This window comes from Eurosta solidaginis, chromosome X, assembly GCF_040869045.1.
Source record: "Eurosta solidaginis isolate ZX-2024a chromosome X, ASM4086904v1, whole genome shotgun sequence".
Classification (NCBI taxonomy): domain Eukaryota; kingdom Metazoa; phylum Arthropoda; class Insecta; order Diptera; family Tephritidae; genus Eurosta; species Eurosta solidaginis.
In genome coordinates this window covers 22,604,389-22,627,915 of record NC_090324.1, presented here as the reverse complement: position 1 = coordinate 22,627,915, position 23,527 = coordinate 22,604,389, and the positions used below count along the sequence as shown (strand labels likewise).

The 23,527-nt window shown below is 39.0% G+C and overlaps 1 protein-coding gene across 6 annotated transcripts in view; it reads right to left on the bottom strand.

Annotated features, from left to right (window-relative positions):
• Positions 1-23,527, bottom strand: part of unc-13 — a 4,182,017-nt gene that overhangs the window by 1,585,699 nt on the left and 2,572,791 nt on the right. The gene's annotated exons all lie outside the window — the stretch shown is intronic.

The window sequence follows — 23,527 nt, the reverse complement described above, 5'->3', positions numbered from 1 at the left end:
GCCGATATATATCCGGAGCTGATACTGCCGGGCACATTGCCATCTACGTTTGGCCCCTTTTTAGCGCAGAGCAGTATATTTGGCTGGCTCTTGTCTGGGGCATGCCGCTCCTAAATCTTCCTCAACATTCGAACTAGCTTTACGTGCCATTCGTGTGAGAAGAGGTGCAAAAAATTGAACTGAACCACGTACTATTTCCTAACGCTTATTTTTTCTTTACTACAGCTCCCCGATTTACGGATGGAACCGAAATGCTAATTACTGTGTCAAGCAAAAGACCGCCATGCCGCTGCCCTAATTGGGACATCCATGAATTTTTTTCATTTATATATATTAGTTAGTATTAAGTTGATCAGGGAAGATGGCCGCAGGAATCTACCGATGTTGCTTCTAGCAAGGGGGCCGGCATGTTTAGGCCATCAAGCTAAACCCAAGAATGAGCACGGCCAATAGTGATCTGTGTTTGCTTCTATCTACTTTCGCGCACTAACACCAACGGCTATATATGTCCGTGCAGGCGTATGTGTACGTGTTGGTGCGCGACTTTCAATTTAACTTTCCAATTTAACTTACTTTCGTTCAGTTACCCCTCAAAACCGCTTTTCGACGGAATTGAGGGGTGAACGCGTTTTATAAGAAAGAAACTCTTTCACTTCTTTTTTGGAAACCTCCGTGATCACTGCAGCCATCAGCCCTGTTATAGGTAAGATTTTCTTTTCGCTTGCATAACTTAACCCACATATAATTAATTAAATTGTGAATTAGCTTTTGAATTATATACTGTGAGTTAGCTTTGAAATGCAAATAATTAAATTGTGAAATTCTTGAATTTAATCTGCGGTGTGTTCTTTTCCTTTTTTCTCTTTTTTCAATGAGCGCAAAAACTCCTTGGGAACTCATTATAGAGCAATCGAAGCCCCAAGAGGTTTTTACAATAATAATAAACAGCGATAAATGCTACCTGGTCAAAAAACATAAATAACCCTCGCATTTGCATCTCAAATAAGATGAAAATTTTCGAGGCATCATGTAGGTCCATTATGTTTTACGGTGCGCAAGTCTGGGGTGTTGATAAGTTTGATTGCGTAGAGAAACTACTTCGCTACTTTTTAAAAAAGTTAATTTTTTTACCAGCTAATACACCAAGCGATATGTTACACCTTGAAACAGGTTTGTAGTCGTTATTCAGTCACACCTTACGCATTCACATGTTTTTTATTGCGCGCTGTTTAAGTTTACCAACAAATAGAATGCCCCGAGTTGTAGCAGAAGAGACAGTAAGACAATAGTTGTACTGGGTAAAAAATGGAGAAACCTTTATGAAAGTGTCGACATGGTGCCTCTGTCTGACCGCACCGCTTAATATGAGCATACCAATTTTACTAGAGAAATTGATTCAAAAAGAGTTTGCAAATTATGCCGATAGTTCTTTTCAGTCGTCACATGATCTTTACTCCGACTTGCTCCTTATGTACTCTACCTATTTTAACGATGATTATTCTGCATACGCCATAAGTCTTATTTTCCGAGCAAGGGGTGGCTTGCTAAATCTTATTACTCGATGTTTTAAAAATGTTTTTTCCAAAAACTGTTCTATGTGCAATTTAGGTGTAGCTGAAGACACCTATAACTTCATTGGGATATGTCCTATATATAAAGACATACGGTTTAATTGTTTTGGTGAGAAAGTTTTAGATCTGCAGAAGGTGGTAAATATCCTTAAGGGTTATAACTATAATTGTTTATATAAGAAATTGCCTTAAGTATAGATAACTTATCGTCAACGAATTTCCAAAAATGAGTTGTTTAGTTATAAGTGATATTAAGACACCCAACATTTATTGTTATTGACAGGAATCTTTATTTATTTTTACATATTTATAGTTTAATTCATTTTGCTTTACTTTTGTAATTACTAGTTGGAAGAAATAAAAAAATCACTACTACTACTACTATTTATTTATTTATTTAATCAACAAACAAGATGTTTACAGACTGTTTAATATAAATATGTACATATTTACCTTATATATGTATATAAAAAGTATAGTTAAACTAATGACAGGCGTCTATTGAGGTAACTCAAAGTAAACTTAGTATAAGCATTAAATAGAGACAATGTCCTCCTAAGGGGACTATTCATAGCGCAAAGAGTTCTAACAACACCACATGACGAACAGTTACTGCGAATAAAATCTTCCTTTGCGTACGCTTTGGAAACATTAAAGTTTATGTGAGTTATGAATTTTAGCTTGGAGTCAAAATTAACACCTAAGTCCTTAAATTCATCTAACGTTTTCAGTGCAATTTTTGAGACACTATACGAAGTAATACCCTACTCTAACATAAGAGATATAATGACAGTTACCAATGTTCAAAAATAAGTTATATTGAAGATCCTTCTGCACATTTGATTTCATGGTCGATTTTTAAGCCAGATAATTGCATTTAGAAAAGCACGAGGATATATCATTCATGAACAAAGTAAATAGCAGCGGGCCAAAGGCGCTACCCTGGGAAACGTCGGAGAAACCTACGAAATAACAAGTTGACACACTACTAAGACGAACGATGCAACATCTACTGTCTAGTTACGATGCTATCCATTTTAAAAACTTCAATGAAAGCCCGTGCTTCCAAGTATAGCTAATAGTATACGGTGGGATACCCTGTCCAAAGCCTAGAAAAGTCATTATAGACCGCACCAATTTGGAATTCAATTTGTAGGATCATATTAAAAAAGCACGACGCTGATTGGAAGAGAAGCTCGGCCTAGAATATCTTCGGAGATTATTACGCCTTACATTTATTTACTTATTATATAAAATAAAGCGTCCTGATCATTGATTCCATAAGATTTTTTATGTTTTTTATAAAAAAAAATTAGGCTGGCGAAAATCCTTGGACTAAACCCTCCTAGAGGGTTCCGACTGGTAATATTCACTACAGAAACCCCGTTATGGGAGTGCTAGCTAAGTTCAAGAATCATTGCCATTAGTGCCTTAGCCCCTTTAAGCTCTGGCATATGAAAGTGGCTCTTGAACGTGGTCTCAAAGTGGAGGCCGGACCGCGTTACCGTGCCGATGGTCAGCCTGGATGGGGGCCCTCTCAAATAGCCCAGTCGCTAACGGAGCCCTCTGGGAACCAGGCCACACCCAGTTGTAACTTTGGCCTTACCCCAGGTATAGCGGATATATGCCTGTGGTGGACGACGCCGTTCTTCGCAAATTTAAAGGCATGTGCCGCAAGAAGGCAGTGTCCAGTCAGAATACCCGTCATGAGTCTACAGTCCTCTCTTTTTAATGATAGAAGCAACTGGGTTAGTCTAAGTTTGTAAGACTTACACATAATATTCGACACTTTATAGCCCCGCGCTTGAACCCACGCCTTTCCCGCTTGGTCGATCATGTGCACCTTTCGCCTTCGCTTAATCTTGCCCAATCTAATTGGGACGTCTACGGAGCAAGCTTCAAGGGATGCGCCCTTTTTAGCTAGTTCGTCCGCTTTTTCATTCCCATCTATTCCCATATGCCCTGGGACCCAATATAGGCGTATACTTCTCCCTGTCCCGATTCTCTCCAGAGACTGCCTACACTCTAACACGCATATAGATGCTGTGCTATGCGAGATTATTGCCTTAATTGCTGCTTGACTGTCAATATAAAAGTTAACACGATTGCAGCTTAAGCTATTCTCTTCCAGGGTTTCTACTGCTTTGGTTACGGCTAATATTTCCGCTTGGAAAACGCTACAGTAATCCGGCAGCCTGTAGGATCTGCTTATTTCCGGATCAGCGCAGTATATCGCAGACCTTACTCCTTCCACTACTTTGGAACCATCGGTGTACACATGTATCGCCTCGTCCGCCATTTGCGCACCCTTGCGCCAACCGTCCACCTCTATTGTGGCCTTAAGATCTCCCTCGAAGCGCAGATAGGGAATCAGGTAGTCTGTTCGTCTTGTGATTGATGACGCTCTACTACTATGGCCATATGGTCGGCGCTCAAGTTGCCCCGAAGCACCGAGCCTGGTTGCGGTCATTATTTCTTTGTTCTTTGCTACCAGGTCTACAGGTGGAATGTGCAGAATGGCACACAGTGCAGCCGTTGGGGTTGTTTTAAGGGCTCCCGCAATGCTAAGCATCGATAGTCTGCATACCCAATCTAATTTTTTGAGGTATGTTGTTTTTTGTGTGGCTTTCCACCAAACAAGAACTCCATAGTATAGAATAGGGCTTACAATCGCTGTAAAAACCCAATGAGAAAGAGAGGGCGATAGGCCCCACGTACATCCCAGCATTATTTTACATGCATAGAGTGCCGTTGAGGCCTTTTTGACCCTCTCCTCCACGTTGAGCTTCCATGACAGCTTATTTTCTATGATGATTCGTAGATATCACCCGCCCTAACTTAAGCCTGGTCCAATTTGGGACCTTGTACCTCTTTGTAAACAAGACCATATCCGCCTTCTCCGCATTGACTTTCAACCCGACATTAGATGCCCAGGTATGAATATACCGAAGCGCCCGATCCATCAAAGAACTAATCGTTGGAAGGCACTTTCCACTTATGACAATTGCAACGTCATCTGCATAAGCCGTAAGTTTAACGGGTCCCTCATCAAATTCCCTGAGCAGTTGGATGATGAACAGCGTACACAGCAGAGGTGATAGCACCCCTCCCTGCGGCGTGCTCCTGTCCACTGATTTCGTGGCCGCGTACACTCCCCCTTGTGATGTAATCTTTTCTGCAATTTAACATGCAGCCGATCCATCTGATTAAGGCAGGATGTACTTTAATGTAATAAAGACCATCCATAATCGCCCATTTTGCAACATAATATAAAGCCCCGGAAATGTCCAAGCAGCCTCCTAGAGCATACTCCTTATATTCCAGGGATTTCTCTATGCTTAATAACGATATGCAGTGCGGTGTCTACCTTTGGTGTATGCGTGCTGTGTTGTGGAGAGCAGCTTTTCTTCCTTTTTTATATCCTTGCCTCGACTCGAACTCTGCGGTGCAGTTTTACTAGCAGAAATAATGGAATCTGTGATTGAAAATATGAAACTTTCAAACATTCAAGTAACCCTCTGGACAGATTCAACTATAGTGCTGGCATGGATCCGAAACCACCATGTTCGAAGTCAAAGTTCGTGGCACATCGAATAACAAAAATCATCGACAAAGTAGGAGACAAAGTATGGCGGCACGTACACTCCGCGTCAAATCCGGCAGATTTGGCGAGCAGAGGGCTTCTCGCTTAGGGTATAATCGAAAATTCCTTGTGGTGGCAGGACCTTCTTGGTTACAAGAAGACAACGAAAATTGGCCAACACAAGAAGAAGATATTTTTTTTAATTCTAACATCCTTGATAGGTTCTCTGACTTTTCAAGGGTTTTGCGGGTTATAGCATACATTCTTGGATTTTCCAAAGAATACATCCGAAAACTAAAGCTTCTTTCAAAAGGCACTCTCATTTATTAGCACCCGATGAAATAAAAACAACGGCAGAACGATTGATAACAATATGCCAAAGGCAATACTATCAAGAAGAGTACGCAAATTTGATGTCAGGGAAACTAATTCATGGGAAGAGTGAGATTTTACCCTTAAACCCATTTGTTGATACTGAAGGTATAATCAGAATCTGAGGGCGGGTCGATGCATCCCAAGACATGTCCCTCAATGAGCGTCACCCCATTATCCTTCCATACAATTGTAGGTTAACCAGACTCCTAGTCGCCTTATTCGCACTCAGTACTGGATTCCGCGTGCTAAAAACATGATTAAGTCTGTCATCCACAACTGTAAAGCCTGCACTATTTAAAAGAAGCGGGCGCAAACTGAACTCATGGGAATTCTTCCAAAAGAGCGCACCAATTTCACTAGGGCCTTCACCAATACATGGGTAGATTTGGCCGGACCATCCGACAAAAAGTCGTACCGAGGGAGAGGGTGTCGGACCTCCAAGGGATATGCCTGTCTGTTCGTCTGCTTTTCGACGAAAGCTATTCATCTCGAAGCGACAAACGACCTTAGTACCGGGTCTTTCCTTGCTGCCTTCGCCAGATTTGTATCCAGACGAGGATGCCCAAAAAATTTCTTCTCCGACAATGTTCCTAACTTTGTCGAAGCTTCGCGATCTTTACAATCCGAGTTCAAGGCATTTCTGCATGAAGCAAAGGACGACACAATGAATAAATATAACCATCACACTCTAGAACGGCATTTTATACCGCCAAGCGCTCCTCACATGGGAGGTTTGTGGGCAGCGGGGGTAAAAAGCTTTAAGACCCATTTTAAAAAGATCGCGTCCGATCATAAATACACGTTTGAAGAGTTTACGACTCTTCTATACCGAATTGAGGCATGCCTCAACTCCAGACCACTTAGTCCCTCATCTAACAAACCTTCCGATCTGGAGCCGCTTACTCCAGGCCACTTTCTCGTGGGTGGGCATCTGTTAGCTCCACCCGAAATCGACTGCAATGAGAATCCTGCCTCAATTGTAAACTGATGGCAAAAGATGAAAGTCTTTCATCAAACACTTTGCAAAAGATGGAAACCGGAATATCTCACCGAGATCCAGAAACGGTATAAGTGGAAATATCCACAATCCCACTTAAAACCCGGGGACCCTGTGGTCATAAAGGAGGATAACCTACAACCAAACGAATGGAGAATGGGGAGAGTCGTCAACACACACCCAGGTTCCGATAACCGTGTACGTGTTGTTGACGTCAATATAATTAAGGGACAAATTACCAGACCAATCGCGAAATTGGTACTACTTCCGTCCAACGACAAGGAAGATGAACTTTAATAGTCCACATTCCTCTATCCCAAATTTCCCTAAAACTACTTGGGTGAGCGCCGTGGCCATCATGCATTTGTGAATGCCCAAATAACCCTGCTCTCGTTCCCCTGAAGGAGGCGAACAGAACCCTAACGCCATCTGTCACAGAATACAATGGAATACATTTTTTCGTTATGATAAACCTCAATTTGTTGACTGCAAATTCCTCAAATTTTTTTAAGTTTTGATAAGTACTATTATTTACTCCGAATCGTTCTTTTTACATACCATTTAACTAATTTTTAGAATAACATATAAAATGGGCTATAGATAAGCTAGGAATTACGATGAGCACTGTGGCAACAAATATGCGTAACATATGGGTAAATTAACTTCTATTCTAATAAGTAAACTCTTGTGCACATTTGCATTGTTGTTAATTTGGTTTATTTACTTTAGGCGTTACAGTTGTTCTTTAGGCTTTTTCAGTACTCCACCATAATTTCTCATCTAAACACACATAATAACGCCTTCTCCACAATTGCAAGGCTTCAATTTTGATTGGCGGGAACAAAGGTGGCCAATCAACGAATTCTACACCATAATGTAATATGCCAGTGGTACCGACACCAATAATTGTGCCTCATAATAATAAGAATAGTAAGCTTTCGGTATTAAATTCAGCCGGGAATATTGCCGTGATGAAAAGCATTGCGACAGCAAACAGCAAAACGGAGGGAATCGTATTATAACACCATGTGCGCTTGACTACCAATGGCAAAGGTAGTAGATTGCCCTCATCAGGTTTGACTACATACTTGCCCAAGAATAAATAGAAACGATCCTGCCTACTACTGTCCGCAAAATTATTGAGATAATAACGTGTAGCGGAATTAATACCATTTTGCATAAGACCAGCTTTCGATCATTTACCGGTACGTGTAAAATCGGTTTTCAGTGCACCAGTACGGGAGTATTGCAAGGAAATAACATCAGCATTATCCGCCCAAACCCCCTAAATATGAAATCAGAATCAGGCGAAGCGCGTACAACTACTTGACCAGCTTGTAAAATACCCAGCTTTTGTAGCATAGTAGTTAACGAACGTTTAGCTAGCATACTCTGTACAACGTTCGTACGGCCTAAACAATCAATACAATTTGTACGAAATACACCATCCTGCACTGAAACCAAACTACCGTCTTCGCGTAAATTGAAAAACGAAAACTCGTCCTGATCATGAGCAATGCGATCAATGAGAATTTGTTAACGTTATGTAGAGATTCATGTCATCATGCAAATCACAACTGGTATCCAGTTTTACGTTTTAATTTCGATTTTTGAATAAATCTTTTTGTTACTTGGATATATGTGGCAAATCTAAATCCACTGTTCTTTTTTCAATTTTCCAAACCACTGCCTGGCAACAAAAAACAAGTCTCGCAAAAGTTGTTATATCTTATGATTGCCTTGCTATTAATTTTTTTACATACGCATATCGTTATGTTTTCGTTGTTTAGGTGTTATTATACTCAGCTGAGCAGAGCTCACAGAGTATATTAACTTTGTTGGCATAACGGTAATCCGTAACGGCATAAACTAATAGAGATAGATATAGACATCTATATATCAAAATAATCTGGGTGAAAAAAGAAATTAATTTAGCCATGTCCGTCCGTCTGTCCGTCCGCCTGTAAACACGATAACTTGAGTAAATTTTGAGGTATCTTGATGAAATTTGGTATGTACATAGGTTCCTGGGCGCTCATCTCAGATCGCTATTTTAAATGAACGAAGTCGGACTACAATCACGCCCACGGTTTCGATATCGAAAATTTCGAAAAACCGAAAAAGTGCGATAATTCATTACCAAAGACGGATAAAGCGATGAAACTTGGTAGGTGCGTTGACCTTATGACGCAAAATAGAAAAATTAGAAAAATTTTGGACAATGGGCGTGGCACCGCCCACTTTTAAAAGAAGGTAATTTAAAAGTTTTGCAAGCTGTAATTTGGCAGTCGTTGAAGATATCATGATGAAATTTGGTAGGCACGTTGCCCCTATTACTATATGTGTGCTAAATAAAAATTTGTGAAATCGGATGACGAACACGCCCACTTTAAAAAAAAATTTTTAAGTCAAATTTTACAAAAAATTTAATATCTTTACAGTATAAAAGTAAATTATGTTAACATTCGACTCCAGTAATGATATGGTGCAACAAAATACTTTTAATGCCATAAGTCGAACAAAAATTTACCAATCCTTGTGAAACTTGTTAGGGATATAGATTCTATGACTGTTTTCTATGAAAATGGGCGAAATCGGTTGAATCCACGCCCAGTTTTTATACACAGTCGACTGTCTGTCCTTCCACTCGGCCGTTAACACGATAACTTGCGCAAAAAACGATATATCTTAACTAAACTTAGTTCACGTACTTAACCGAAGTCACTTTATCTTGGTATAAAATATGGCCGAAATCCGGCTATGACCACGCCCACTTTTCCGATATCGAAAATTACGAAAAATTAAAAAAAATGCCATAATTCTGTACCAAATATGAAAAAAGAGATGAAACATGGTAATTGGATTGGTTTTTTGACGCAAAATATAACTTAAAAAAAACTTTGTAAAATGGATGTGACACTTACCATATTCAGTAGAAGAAAATGAAAAAGTTCTGCAGGGCGAAATCAAAATCCCTTGGAATCTTGGCAGGAATACTGTTCGTGGTATGACATATATAAATAAATTAGCGGTACCCGACAGAAGATGTTCTGGGTCACCCTGGTCCACATTTTGGTCGATATCTCGAAAACGCTTTCACATATACAACTAAGGGCTACTCCCTTTTAAAACCCTCGTTAATACTTTTAATTTGATACCCATATCGTACAAACGCATTCTAGAGTCACCCCTGGTCCACCCTTATTACGATATCTCGAAAAGGCGTCCACCTATAGAACTAAGGCCCACTACGTTTTAAATAATCATTAACACCTTTCATTTGATACACATGTCATACAAACACATTCCAGGGTTACCCAAGGTTCATTTTGCTAAATGGTGATTTTCCCTTATTTTTTCTCCAAAGCTCTCAGCTGAGTATGTGATGTTCGGTTACACCCGAACTTAGCTTTCCTTACTTTTTTAAAAATTAAATTAAGCTATTTACTTATTATTTGTGTTCATTTTTGCAATAATAAATTTAGAATCGTTCCGTGTGGTGACAGGCTAACTTCTACTTCGTAAGCGCAATTGACACTTAAGGAATAAGAATCCTGCAGTTTTAACTCAAAAGGGCTAACAACGCCATCAAAAAAAAAAAGTAACATCAGCTGATTTCGAAACATGTTTAATGAAATTACAGGAGCGCGAACCTGAATCTTGGTCCCGAACTGGTTATCTAATTTGTGTTCCTGAGGATAGCTGCGTATTTCATCGGTGCGATCCAATAGCGGTTAGCACCCCAAAACAACAAAACCCCTCCACCAAAGTAAACCCCCAGATACCATGAAATCTTTTTCTTGTGACTCGTTCCCAACTAACTTCCACCTTTTTGTCACCACTGAGTAATGTGCTAACTCAGCTCGACCAGCAACTGCTAAATGCGAACCAGCAGATTAATTGCTGAATATCGAATAGGCCAATTGCTAGCTGCATAAGTTTGAGGAAGCTGTATTATATTCCATAATTTACCTTCGGATAGAATGCTCGATACATCGACGGACTTCTTTACTTCCATACTATATCAACATTCAAGTTGATATTTTAAAAAAACTCTTTTATTTTGGTTTGCAATAAAAAATTTATTTTTGTTTATTTTTGAGTTTAGATATTTTCCAACTAATTAGAATTTTCTTTTTTTTGAAGTTATTCAAAATTTTAAGTTAACACGAAAACTCAATTAAAATTATTTTAAAAATTAAAGTAAAGAGTACAAAGTAGTTAACACTATATTTACTCCCCCTCCAAGAAAATTTGAAACAAACAAATTATTAATTAATATTAAATGTAACCTTTTTTTGTTTTTTGTTGTTTAATGTATTTGTATTTAAATTAGTGTTAATAAGTATGTTTGCTGGTTTAAGTAAATCAATTGAAATATTTTTAATAGTATTATTGTATTGAATTGTAAATGTTTTATGTTTCTTAGATATAACTTTAAAAGGTTCTTCATAAGGTGATTCTAAATTAGATTTACGAAGAACTTTAACAAAAACATACTCACAATTTTCTAATTGTTTAGGAACGAAAACATTTTCTTTGTTATGATGAAAAACTTTAGAACGAACAAGTGAAAAATATTCTCTTATTTTATGAAGAGCGTCATTAGAAAAATCATGTTCTTTATTACTATTTGAAATAATTAATTCACCAGGTATTCTAAGTGTTTGGCCATAAACAAGTTCAGCAGATGAACATTTTAAATTTTCTTTAATAGAAGTTCGTAAACCAAGTAGAATGAATGGTAAAATGTCAGACCAATGAACCGAGTCGTTTGATGCTATAATTGCTGCTTTTAAAGTTCGATGAAATCTCTCTATCATGCCATTTGCTTGGGGATGGTAAGGAGATGTAAGAATTTTATGAGAACCTAAAAGTTTAGTTAATTCTGTAAAAAATTTTGAGGTGAATTGTGAACCTTGATCTACTGTAATATTTAATGGTATACCAAATCGTGGTATATAATTTTGAATAAAAGTTTTTACTATAGTATTTGTTGAAATATCTTTAAGCGGATAAGCTTCAGGCCAACGTGAAAATCTGTCAATAATTGTTAAAATATAACAATTTCCATTTGAAATTGGAAGAGGTCCAACAATATCCATATGAATATGTTCAAAACGGCCTGATGGTATTAGAATTTTTTGGATAGGAGATTTAGTATGTCTTGAAATTTTGGATTTTTGACAATTGATGCAAGATGAAGTCCAATCGTTAATTTCTTTACGCATGTTAGGCCAATAATATTTATTTTGAATTAATTTTCTAGTTGTTCTTATACTTGGATGAGATAATGAGTGAATTTTGTCAAATATAATTCTTCTCATAGGATGTGGAACATAAGGTCGAAAAGGTTGTAGAGAAACATCACACCATATATTTAAATTAATAACTGGAATATGAATTTCTTTTAAATTATTTTTAGAATTTTGATCAGAAATGGTTTTTTGTAAAAATGTATCAGTTTGCTGTTCTTTATATAAAGTTTCTAAATTTATATCTTGAGTTGAAATTGTATTTATTTCCGGAATACGGGAAAGTGTGTCGGCAACTATGTTGTCTTTTCCACGTATATATTGAATATCATTTGTAAATTGAGCAATATATTCAAGATGACGTAGTTGACGAGGAGATCTATCTACTTTAGAATTTAGAACATGAATTAAAGGTTTATGATCAGTATAAATTGTAAAAGTTCTACCTTCAAGAAAATGTTTAAAATGTTTAATTGAATTATAAATTGCCAAAAGTTCACGATCAAATGTTGAATATTTAGTTTCTGTTGTAGTTAATTTTCTTGAAAAATAAGCTAAGGGTTCTAGTATATTATTGCTAGTTTGTTGAAGAACTGCTCCAATAGCAACATTTGATGCATCTACAGCTAATGATAAAGTACCATTTTTGTCGAAATGTGTAAGTAAAGTATTTTTTGCAAAATGTTTTTTAACATTTTCGAAAGCTGTTGTGGTTTCATTTGTCCAATTTAATTGCTTGAGTTTGTTTTTAATTGCATGTGTTAACATTTCATGCAGAGGATTAAGTTCTGTTGCTAACATTTTAATATATCTGTGATAGTAATTTATCATACCTAAAAATTTTTGTAATTTATTTATAGAAATTGGTTTTTCAAAATTTGTTATGATTTCAATTCTATCTAAAGATGGTTTAATACCTTCGCCTGAAATTTCGTAACTTAAAAAATTTAATTTATTTACACCGAGAGTACATTTTGAAGGTTTGATATTTAAATTATATTCTTCAAGTCTTTTGAAAACTGATTTTAAATGATTTATATGTTGATCTTCATTATCACTGGCAATAAGAATGTCATCAATGTATGTAAATACAAAATCGAAATCAGAAAATACTTCATTAATAAAGCGTTGGAAAGTTTGAGCACTGTTTCGTAAACCGAAAGGCATTCTTACGAATTCAAACATTCCAAAAGGGGTAGTTATTGCAGTTTTATGAATGTCTTCTTCTGCCATTGGAATTTGGTGGTAAGCACGCACAAGATCAATTTTGGAAAAAAATTGTTTGTTTTTTAAATCAATTGTTAAATCGTGAATATGTGGTAAAGGATACCGATCTGGTGTAGTAATAAAATTAAGTCTTCGATAGTCTCCGCAAGGTCTCCAATCATTTGGTTCTTTTTTAGGAACGAGATGAAGTGGAGATGCAATAGGAGAATTTGAGGGTCTGCATATACCCGTTTTAACTAAAAATTCAAATTCAGCTTTAGCAATTTTAAGTTTGATTGGATCAAGACGTCTGGGTTTCGAAAATGGTAAAATACCTTTTGTTTCTATCCTGTGAACCGTATGGTGTTTAACTTTTTTAGTATAATCTGGTTCACAGGTAATAGACGGAAATTCATTAAGTAATTTTGAAAACTTATTTTCGACAATAGGAATTTTGAGTGAGAAAATATCAGAAAATCCAGAAGATCCAGTAACTTTAATTTTTGTAGTAGAATCCATTATTTCTTTATTTTTAATATTGACAATAATTCCGAATTTTTCTAAAAAGTTTGCTCCTAAAATTGGTGTATCAATATTCGCAATAATGAATGGAAATTCAAAATCTCTTCTTAAACCTAAATCAATTTTAAGTAGTTTTGTACCGAAAGTTTCAATTGAAGAACCGTTTGCTGCAGTTAAAGTAAGATCAGAATTTCTTTTATAAATTTTAAATTTAGAAAAAGGAATAACTGATACAACTGCTCCGGTATCGATAAGAAAATTAAGTTTATTGAATTTATCAAATATGAAGAGGCGACGAGTAGGTTTAATAATAGTTCCATTATCCGTCACCGTCATAATGGATCGTTTCAGTTTAAATTTTGTTCGTAATTTGAATTATGATTTTGATTAAAATTGCATGGGGGTATACATTTGAGAGCGTTATTCTTAAATTTTTTGTGATACCAACAAATAGTTGTTTGTGAATTAAAATTACGATTGTTTGAAAAATTTCTAGATCCTGAAAAATTTCGAGATTTAGATCTATTTCTATCTTTAGATCTTGAACGGATTTGTAATTGATTAATATCATTCGAAATTTTATTTAAATTTTGATAAATAGCCGTAGTTAATTCAGTTAAATTTTTAACGCATTGTTCTAAAATATTATTATTTATACTTGAGACTACAGGAGATTTGGAAGAATGAGGTTTATTGATTAAATCAAAAAGTTTGTCAGCTAAAATAATAATTTCATCTCTGTTTTGATTATTATTGGAAGTCAAATGAATTTGTATTTCTTGTGGTAATTTACGAATCCACAATTTAAAGAGTAATTCTTGGCTAACTATGGAGGCAGAACCTATAAGTGATTTCATAAATCTGAATAATTCAGATGGTGAACGATCACCAAGTTCAGTTTTTGAAAATAATTGTTCTAATCGTTTTTCTTCGCTAAGAGAAAATCTTTCACATAAAATTTTTTTGATTGTATCATATTTATTAAAAAGAGGAGGAGGGTTAATAACATCTAAAATTTTAGATATAGTATCTCGTTGAAGAGTAATTAGAATATTTTGAAATTTTAAATTATCATCATTGATATTATTAATTTCAAATTGTCCTTCAACAAGTAAAAACCAGGCATCAGGAGAATCTTGCCAAAATTGTGGTAATTTAATAGATTTAGTAGAAGAAAAATTTGTAAAGTTATCTTGTCTTGAAGTATCTTGTGTTATATTAGAGATGATGTTTTGTGTTGTATTAATGTTAGAATTTTGAGTTGTATTGTGAGTCATGATGTTATTTGTATGGTTGATATTTTAATTTTCTGAATTTGTAAATTTACGAGTTCGTATTGGTGAACGTAGAACCATATGAAAAGAAATTTAAATGAAAAATTAGAAAATAAGAAAATATTTAAGATTTTTTTTGGAAAGGGAGTTAACAATTTTGTTTAGGACAGCAGCCTAAATATTCGCTACCACCCTAATGTACACTTTTGGCAATTTTAGTATTTACCGGTAACGGCCCACCCCTGCCGAGCGCTAACTTTAAAGGGGAAAACTCGACGAAAGTTAGCTATCGGCAGGTGGTGCGGACCTTTTTCGTTTTTTAAACTTTCTTTTCTATTTGGAACGTCAAAGAGCCAGCAGCTAGCCCCAGGTGAGTAAGAAAAAAAAGTGAGTTATTTAAATCAGCCATTTTATACAGTGCGAGTGTCAGTGAATTAAGATTGGAAAAGAATTAATGTTAAAAATCTGAGTTGCCTCTTGAATTTATTTTGTACACTTTCGGCTCCTAGCCATTGTCACATAACTTTAATTTTCAATTTGCCTTTTTTTGCAATTCATTCGTATGAATTTGAATGTGCCAAGTGCATATTGTACGCGGTAATAAGTTGTATCTTGAAGTGTGCGCAAATAATTATTTTCATCCTTGTGCCTTAAACTAATTCCCATCTTTAAATTCCGTGAATTAATATTGCAAGTAATTATTTGTGCATAGGGAAGCGTGCGTCTGATTAATTCCTTCTTTACCCAATACTTGAGTTGGAAATGATTAGGCCCCTTCATTACATACCGCGAGTGTACTCTTGCATACCTTTTGTGTTGTGAACTTTCACCTTAGCGAACCTTTGATAATTAATAACCACATCTTCTTTACATAGTTAATAAATTGTTATTGTTTTGATACTAATTCGGTGTTTTATTTCTTTTATTTGCAACGCACACGCCCGACTTCCCCGGGTCCACTGCCCCGCAAAACATTGGTCCTTACGCGCCGAGGAAAGTAAAATTTGAGCATTTTTGTGACAAAAACCCAGAAAATAAAAACATTTGGGAAAGTTGAGAATTGGAAATTATAATTTACTTAAACATTAAAATCATCAAAACCAGCGAGACAACAAACCAATATAGCCGACCAACTCGTCATCTAGCACAACATTTTTGGCAACTCGCTATCACGCAACACACACTGCCATAAAATCATCACATCATACAATCTATTATAACATACAGTCCATTATTATATCATACAGTCCATTAGCTTCATCACATAACATCACATTCAACAGCCACAGTCCATTATTATCGCATACAGTACATTCATCACATCATCACATTACTCGGTTCATCACATCATCTACGGCACATACAGTCCATTATTATATCATACAGTCCATTAGCTTCATCACATAACATCACATTCAACAGCCACAGTCCATTATTATCGCATACAGTACATTCATCACATCATCGTTATATTGCAATCACTCATACAGTCCATTCGCATCACATCGAAAACACATTATCATCACTTCACATCAACACATAAAAACTTAAGGTACGTACGTGGTTGCTTGGTTTCACAAACTTTTTTTATGTACGTGAATCACGTAAAAAGGTGCACTCTGTGATTGATGCAAGGCAAAGCAAGTGAAATTGCTAAATTTCGTGTTTTTTAAGCACACAACGCCTTTTGACGATCGGGTAATTCCCCCCACCAGTGGTAAGGGTTACTCGACACCGCTCAAGGCAGACAGTCAGTGAATTTTTTTAGTTTTTTTTTTTTTTTTTCTCACACTCATCACTGCACTGTGTTGTACCCCCTCATCGTCACATACATTGACAAACTTCCCAGTCAGGAACCATAATTTCACTTGGTTGATAGCCTTAGCTTGTCTATCACAGAATTCACTTTGGTAATCAGTTTGCGAGCTGAAATATTACCAAAAGCCAACAAGTATCACTACGTTGGGTGGCTAGTGGCTCATCACAATTGGTCACAAACACAATTTTATACTGATCGTTTTTATATTATTTAGCTGTATGTTTTCAGCGTTTTTATAATAAATAATTAAAAGTGCAGTTGTCCACATTAAGTTGGATACACACATTTATTTTCTTATTTATATTGGGAAAGATACCCTGGTTGGCTACTCGGCGATACTCATCAACGTTCACATAACACCCTTTTTTAATACACATTTAATCCTCGTCAGGATTTCTATCTGTGTTTCACATTAAATCCTCATTGGGATTTTTTATCTGTGGTTCACATTTTACACTATATCCACATTGGGATTACCATCTGCGTTTTTAATTTTTTTTTAAACACGCTAAGTTTCAAAATATTTCTATCTGTGTCCAACACACCTGTTAAGACACATTAAATATTTGCAGACGATTCTCTTCTCTGCATTGCATATCACTGTAGACACATTAAATCCTTTCAGGACTTCTATCCGTGCTTAATATCACTTTGCAACGACTAGAACCTCAGGATTTCTATCTGTGCTGCATATCACTACATTTATATCATTTTATACACATTAAATCCTCGTCAGGATTTCTATCTGTGGCTTGCACAATCCTCGTGAGGATTTCTATAAGTGGTTCATATCAGCGGCCACATTACATACACGGCATAATTTACATTTGATTAAATTTTTGCTTAGCACTATTCACATAAGATTGCTATCTGTGTTAACACATTCAATCAGAATTCGTGTGTTCCTAAAGCTTTTACTTATACAGCGCAATCACAGCAAAAACGAAAACACTCTTATAATTTTTTGTTGTGGTTGCATTTACACCAAAGCCACTAAGTCGTTTACCTCCGAGCTCGACACCTTCAAAGAGACAAAATATTCAAATTAATAAAATCAATGGAGACTTATATTAGATTGGCTGATTCCATAGTGGAGTTTGAACAAGAGTTCAACTCCACCCCGGCCGAATCCCGGAACAAGCACACCCTTGCACTACTGCAAGAGGAGCTAAGGGCACTATGGAAGAAGACCAAGTCCACATATGAAAGTCTTCTCAGCAATTCTGAACTGTCCAAAAGACGAGCTCAGCTCATTAAGAAAGAAAAATAAAAGCTGCTTTGCATGCTACCTGCAATGCATGTCTGCTGTGGCGGCTGAAGCCGAAGCTATCACCCCACAGCCGGCGAAGGATGAAGCAAAGGAGGAAGACTCCTCGCGCCGTGGACATAGAATGCGGCTGCCGCCTTGTGACACCGATGTATTTAAAGGCGACTACCTCTCCTGGCCAGCTTTTCGAGATATGTTCACGGCGATATACATCCACAATACCGATCTGAAAGATGTCGAGAAATTATACTATTTGAAGCAAAAAACGCAAGGGGAGGCAAAAGAAATAGTGGGCAGGTGCTCATTAACAAACGAGGGTTTTGCAACCGCCTGGAAGAATCTAAGCGACAGGTACGAAAATAAACGTATCCTCGTCAACACACAATTAAAACTTTTATTTAATCTGACGGCAGTCGAGCAGGAGTGTGGAACATCAATTAAAAAATTGCAACGTGAGATCAACAATTGCATTTCTGCGCTACAATGTCATAATATTGACATCACAAATTGGGACGCAATCATAACTTACTTATGCTCCACAAAACTCCCTGAATCTACATTGGCTCTTTGGGAACAGACCGTAGAACGGAAGACAGATATCCCGAAATGGGAGGATATGGACAAATTCCTGTCCAATCGCTTCCAGACATTGGAGACGGTTTCCGATCTTAGGGGTAATAAAACAACAAAAGCACCCAAAAGTCAGAGTTCGAATTCTAGGGAAAATTCTACGAAACTTGGGGTTTACCAAGCAAGCGTACCAAAGTCGGCATGTAAGATGTGCAACAGTACAGAGCACAAATTACGAAATTGCCAAAAATTCCGTAGGTTGTCCACGTCAGGAAAAATAGAATTTATCAAAAACAATAGTTATTGTCTGAATTGTCTGTCGGGTGGACACACCGTGACACGATGCACTAGCCAATTTAATTGCAGCACGTGCCATGCAAGGCACAACACCTTGCTCCATCTTCCGACAGCACAATCAAAGACAACTCCTCAAAGGTGGACTCAAAACGCCACCGACAATTCACCTTCAACCTCACAGCAGGCTAGGGCAAGGATGGAGTCTGAAAAAAGACAAGATAATACTAATAACGTCTCTTCGTGTCATGCTAACACCACTAAAGGGGTGTTATTAGGGACAGCACGGGTTAATATAATCCACATCGGAGTGAAATTTTCCGCCAGAGCGCTTATAGACTCTGGGTCCGAATGCTCTTTCATAACTGAAAGACTAAAGAAGCGAATAAACCTTCCGTCCAAACGTTTGCATGTGCAGGTGTCAGGAATAAGTAATACACCATCTGCACAGGTAAAGGAATCATGCTCGATTAACTTAGGTTCGCTTACAGACCCCTTAGTAAGCATCAATACAGTGGCCCTAGTCCTGCCTCGATTAACAGGGGACCTTCCGACTTGCCAAGTGAGCGCAACGACTCAGCAAGCGTTCCCTGATTTGACTCTGGCAGATAAGAGGTTCTTCGTTAATGAACCAGTCGACCTCATACTTGGAGGCGATATTTATCCCCAGATCATACTAAACGGTATACGGAAGAACTTTCTAAATACGCTTCTCGCCCAAGAAACCGTCTTCGGTTGGATTTTAACCGGTCGTGCAGATGCACCTCACCCAACCAATACACGAGTATCATTTTTTAACGAAATTAGCCTAGACAAGCAACTAACCGCTTTCTGGGAAATTGAAAACATACCAACAAAAAAGGCCCTGACTGAAGACAATGCCTATTGCGAGGCACTATATAAGAACACGACGGAAAGGAATTCAGATGGAAGATACACCGTCGCCCTTCCATTCAAACAAGACTTCCCAAAAACGCTCTGTTTGGGCCCATCTCTTAAGAGCGTCTGCTCTCAGTTCTATCGGAACGAGACACGCCTAGCCAAGACACCGGCCCTACAGACGGAATACAATAGGGTACTAACAGAATACGTCACGTTAGGGCATATGTCTAAGGTGCACACCGTAGTACCACCACAATCATCTGATTGCTACTTCTTGCCGCATCATGCGGTTATCAAAGAAGAGAGTACAACGACTAAAGTGAGGGTCGTGTTCAACGCGTCATGCCCGACATCCAATGGCACAAGCCTGAACGATGTTCTACACACCGGCCCAGTACTTCAATCCGACTTAACAATACTGCTCCTCCGATGGAGATTCTACAAGTACGTCTTCAATAGCGACATTGAGAAGATGTACAGGCAAATTTGGGTTAAGGAAAATCAAACCCAATACCAAAGAATCGTTTTTCGACTCAAAGCAGAGGACCCTGTCAGCGTGTTTGAGCTCAACACGGTAACCTTTGGGGTAAACTGCGCCCCCTATCTAGCGATCAGGACCCTACATCAACTTGCTGATGACGTCGAGGCATCTCTGCCAACCGCAGCGCATATCTTGCGCAACAGTATGTACGTCGATGACGTCCTTGCAGGGGGGGCATAGCATCGAGGCAGCAATCGCGGCCCGCGATGAAATCACAGCTGCATTAAAGTCAGCAGGATTCCCTCTGCGAAAGTGGACATCTAACTGCAGTAGGATACTACAGGGCATACCCAAACCTCACAGGCATACGGAAGACTTTCTGGAATTCGAGGACGCGAGCATGGTAAAAACCCTAGGCATCCGTTGGAACGCGCATTCCGACTATTTCTATTTTACAGCTAACCCAATCGAAAACCAGGACATCTTAACAAAAAGGGCGATCCTATCTGCCATCGCCAAACTCTTCGACCCTTTAGGCTGGCTTGCTCCAGTTATCATCGTAGCTAAGATATTAATGCAGAACATTTGGCTGGAGGGGACGGATTGGGATGAACCGGTATCCACAATCACCCTAGATCGGTGGCAAACCTTCATGCAGGAGTACCCCGCCATTAACCGGATTCGTATACCTCGGTGGGTGCACTTCACCCCAACCAACGATATAGAAATTCACGGCTTCTGTGACGCGTCCGAAAAAGCCTACGCGGCTACGGTTTACATGCGAGCTAAGATCAACGATAGGGCATACGTTAGTCTACTCATGGCGAAAACGAGGGTGGCACCAGTAAAAACAATTTCATTACCACGATTGGAGTTATGCGGTGCCGTCTTGCTGGCAGAAACTTTGGAAACTGTGATGGAGAACCTGAACTTAGGTACATTTAACATGCACCTATGGACAGATTCGACCATCGTCCTCGCATGGATTCGAAAACCCCCGTGTTCCTGGTAAACATTTGTAGCTCACAGGGTAACGAAAATCGTCGAGAAGGTAGGGACTAAAGCATGGCATCATGTCGAGTCCGCATCAAATCCAGCGGACTTAGCCAGCAGAGGACTTCCAGCCACGGACCTAGTCGACAACTCTTTGTGGTGGCAGGGACCTTCTTGGCTGCAAGAAGGCAAATCGAAATGGCCATCTCAGGGCGAACAGGAGTACCACACAAACATCGAAGAAAAACGAGTGCAAGTGCATGTAGCAACGAACATCAACAATAGCGAGGATGTTCTTGATCGGTTTTCCGATCTATCAAGGGCATTGCGGGTAATCTCCTACGTTATAAGATTCGCCAATAGAACCCATCCAAAAACTAAAATGTCCTTTAAAGCAGAGTCTCACCAGATCTCGCCCGACGAAATCAAGGCTACGACTAGCCGCCTCATAAGGATATCCCAAATCAACCACTATGCCGAAGAAATAAGCTCTCTGAGAACTAGGAAACCCATCGCGACCAAAAGCGAGATCCTCTCTCTAAACCCCTTTATCGACGAAGATAATGTCCTCCGAGTGGGGGGTCGTCTCAACGCCTCCAGAGACGTTCCCGTCGACGAGCGTCACCCGATAATCCTCCCGTACGCCTGCCGACTCACCCGTCTCCTAGTCCAGTTTGTCCACACCATTTCCATACATGGTGGAAACCAACTAATGCTGCGGCTCCTACGCACGCAGTATTGGATACCTCGGGTCAAAAACATGATCCGATCCATCATCCACAACTGCAAGGCCTGTACGCTATTCCGCAAACGTTCCCCGACGCAACTCATGGGAACCCTCCCTGCGGAACGCACTACCTTTAGCCGGGCATTTACCAACACCGGGGTGGATTTCGCAGGACCGTTTGACATCAAGTCTTACAGCGGAAGAGGATGCCGCATGTCCAAGGGTTACGTCTGCCTATTCGTCTGCTTTGCGACTAAGGCGATCCACTTAGAGGCGACTAGCGACCTCAGCACCGCCGCGTTTCTAGCAGCATTTAGTCGGTTTGTCTCCAGACGAGGATGCCCGAAAAACCTCTATTCCGACAACGGAACGAACTTTGTCGGTGCGTCGAGGGCTCTCCGCTCAGAGGTCAAGGCATTCCTCGTTGATGCGCGCAACCAAACCCTCTCTAAATATGCCCACCAAGCCCTTACATGGCATTTCATACCAGCAGCTGCTCCTCATATGGGCGGACTGTGGGAAGCGGGAGTCAAGAGTTTCAAAACCCATTTCAGAAAGATCGCATTGGATCATAAATTTACTCTAGAGGAGTTCAGCACCCTCCTGTGTAGGATTGAATCCTGTCTCAACTCCCGACCCCTAAGCCCATCTTCCAATGACCCGTCCACCCTGGAGCCACTCACCCCCGGGCACTTCCTAGTCGGGGGCCACCTACTAGCGCCACCCGAGATTGACGTCAGCGAGAATCGCGCCTCACTCGTCAATCGATGGGAAAAACTTAAGGCGCTGCATCAAACCTTCTGCAAGCGGTGGAAAACGGAGTACCTCACCGAACTGCAGAAGCGCGTTAAGTGGAAGCATCCACAATCGAATCTCAAACCGGGGGACTTAGTCGTTATTAAAGAGGACAATCTGCCCCCCAACGAATGGAGACTAGGTCGGATAGCCAACCTCCATTATGGCCCCGATAACCGAGTTCGAGTCGTCGAACTTGATACGGCAAGAGGACAAACCACCAGACCAATCACGAAATTGGTCCTACTACCACCCTCCAGTGAGGGTGAGGGAGACTTGTAACTCCCAACCGTTATAACCAACAACCCGTATAACCCAGCTCTCGTTCACCCTGAACGAGGCCTACAACCCGTAACTCAGCTCTCGTTCACCCTGAACGAGGCCAACAAATCCCATAACCCAGCTCTCGTTCACCACGAACGAGGCCAACAGAACCCTACCGCAGATCCGCTATCTGCCACAGCATACCAGTGAATCAATAATCATGATTTTGTCTTAAAACATCTACCTACCAATTCTAAATATTCCCGCGGAAAAATAGGAATAGGAATTTCCAATTTTCGAAGTCAGCTGTTTTGTCAGTTGAAATCTCATTGCGCATTTCTTATTTTGTTTAAAAAAAAAAAAAATTTTGTAAGGTCTAATGATTGTTGCTAATTTGTTTGAAATTAAGAAATAACACACACATTATTGCATTTCATGTGAAATGAGTAATGAATTGGTGCCACAGCAACATCCACTGAGGAGCATAAGAAGAAGACGGCGGGATAACACAAATCCGCCGGAGAGGCCTGCTCTCATTCTGCAAAGCAAATTTCTGGCGGCCATGTGGAGTTGAGTTCGCCTTTCGCCATATGCCAAAATCTCACTAAGCCTTCTTAAAAAAATCATTGCGCAATTTCTGGATGGCTACATC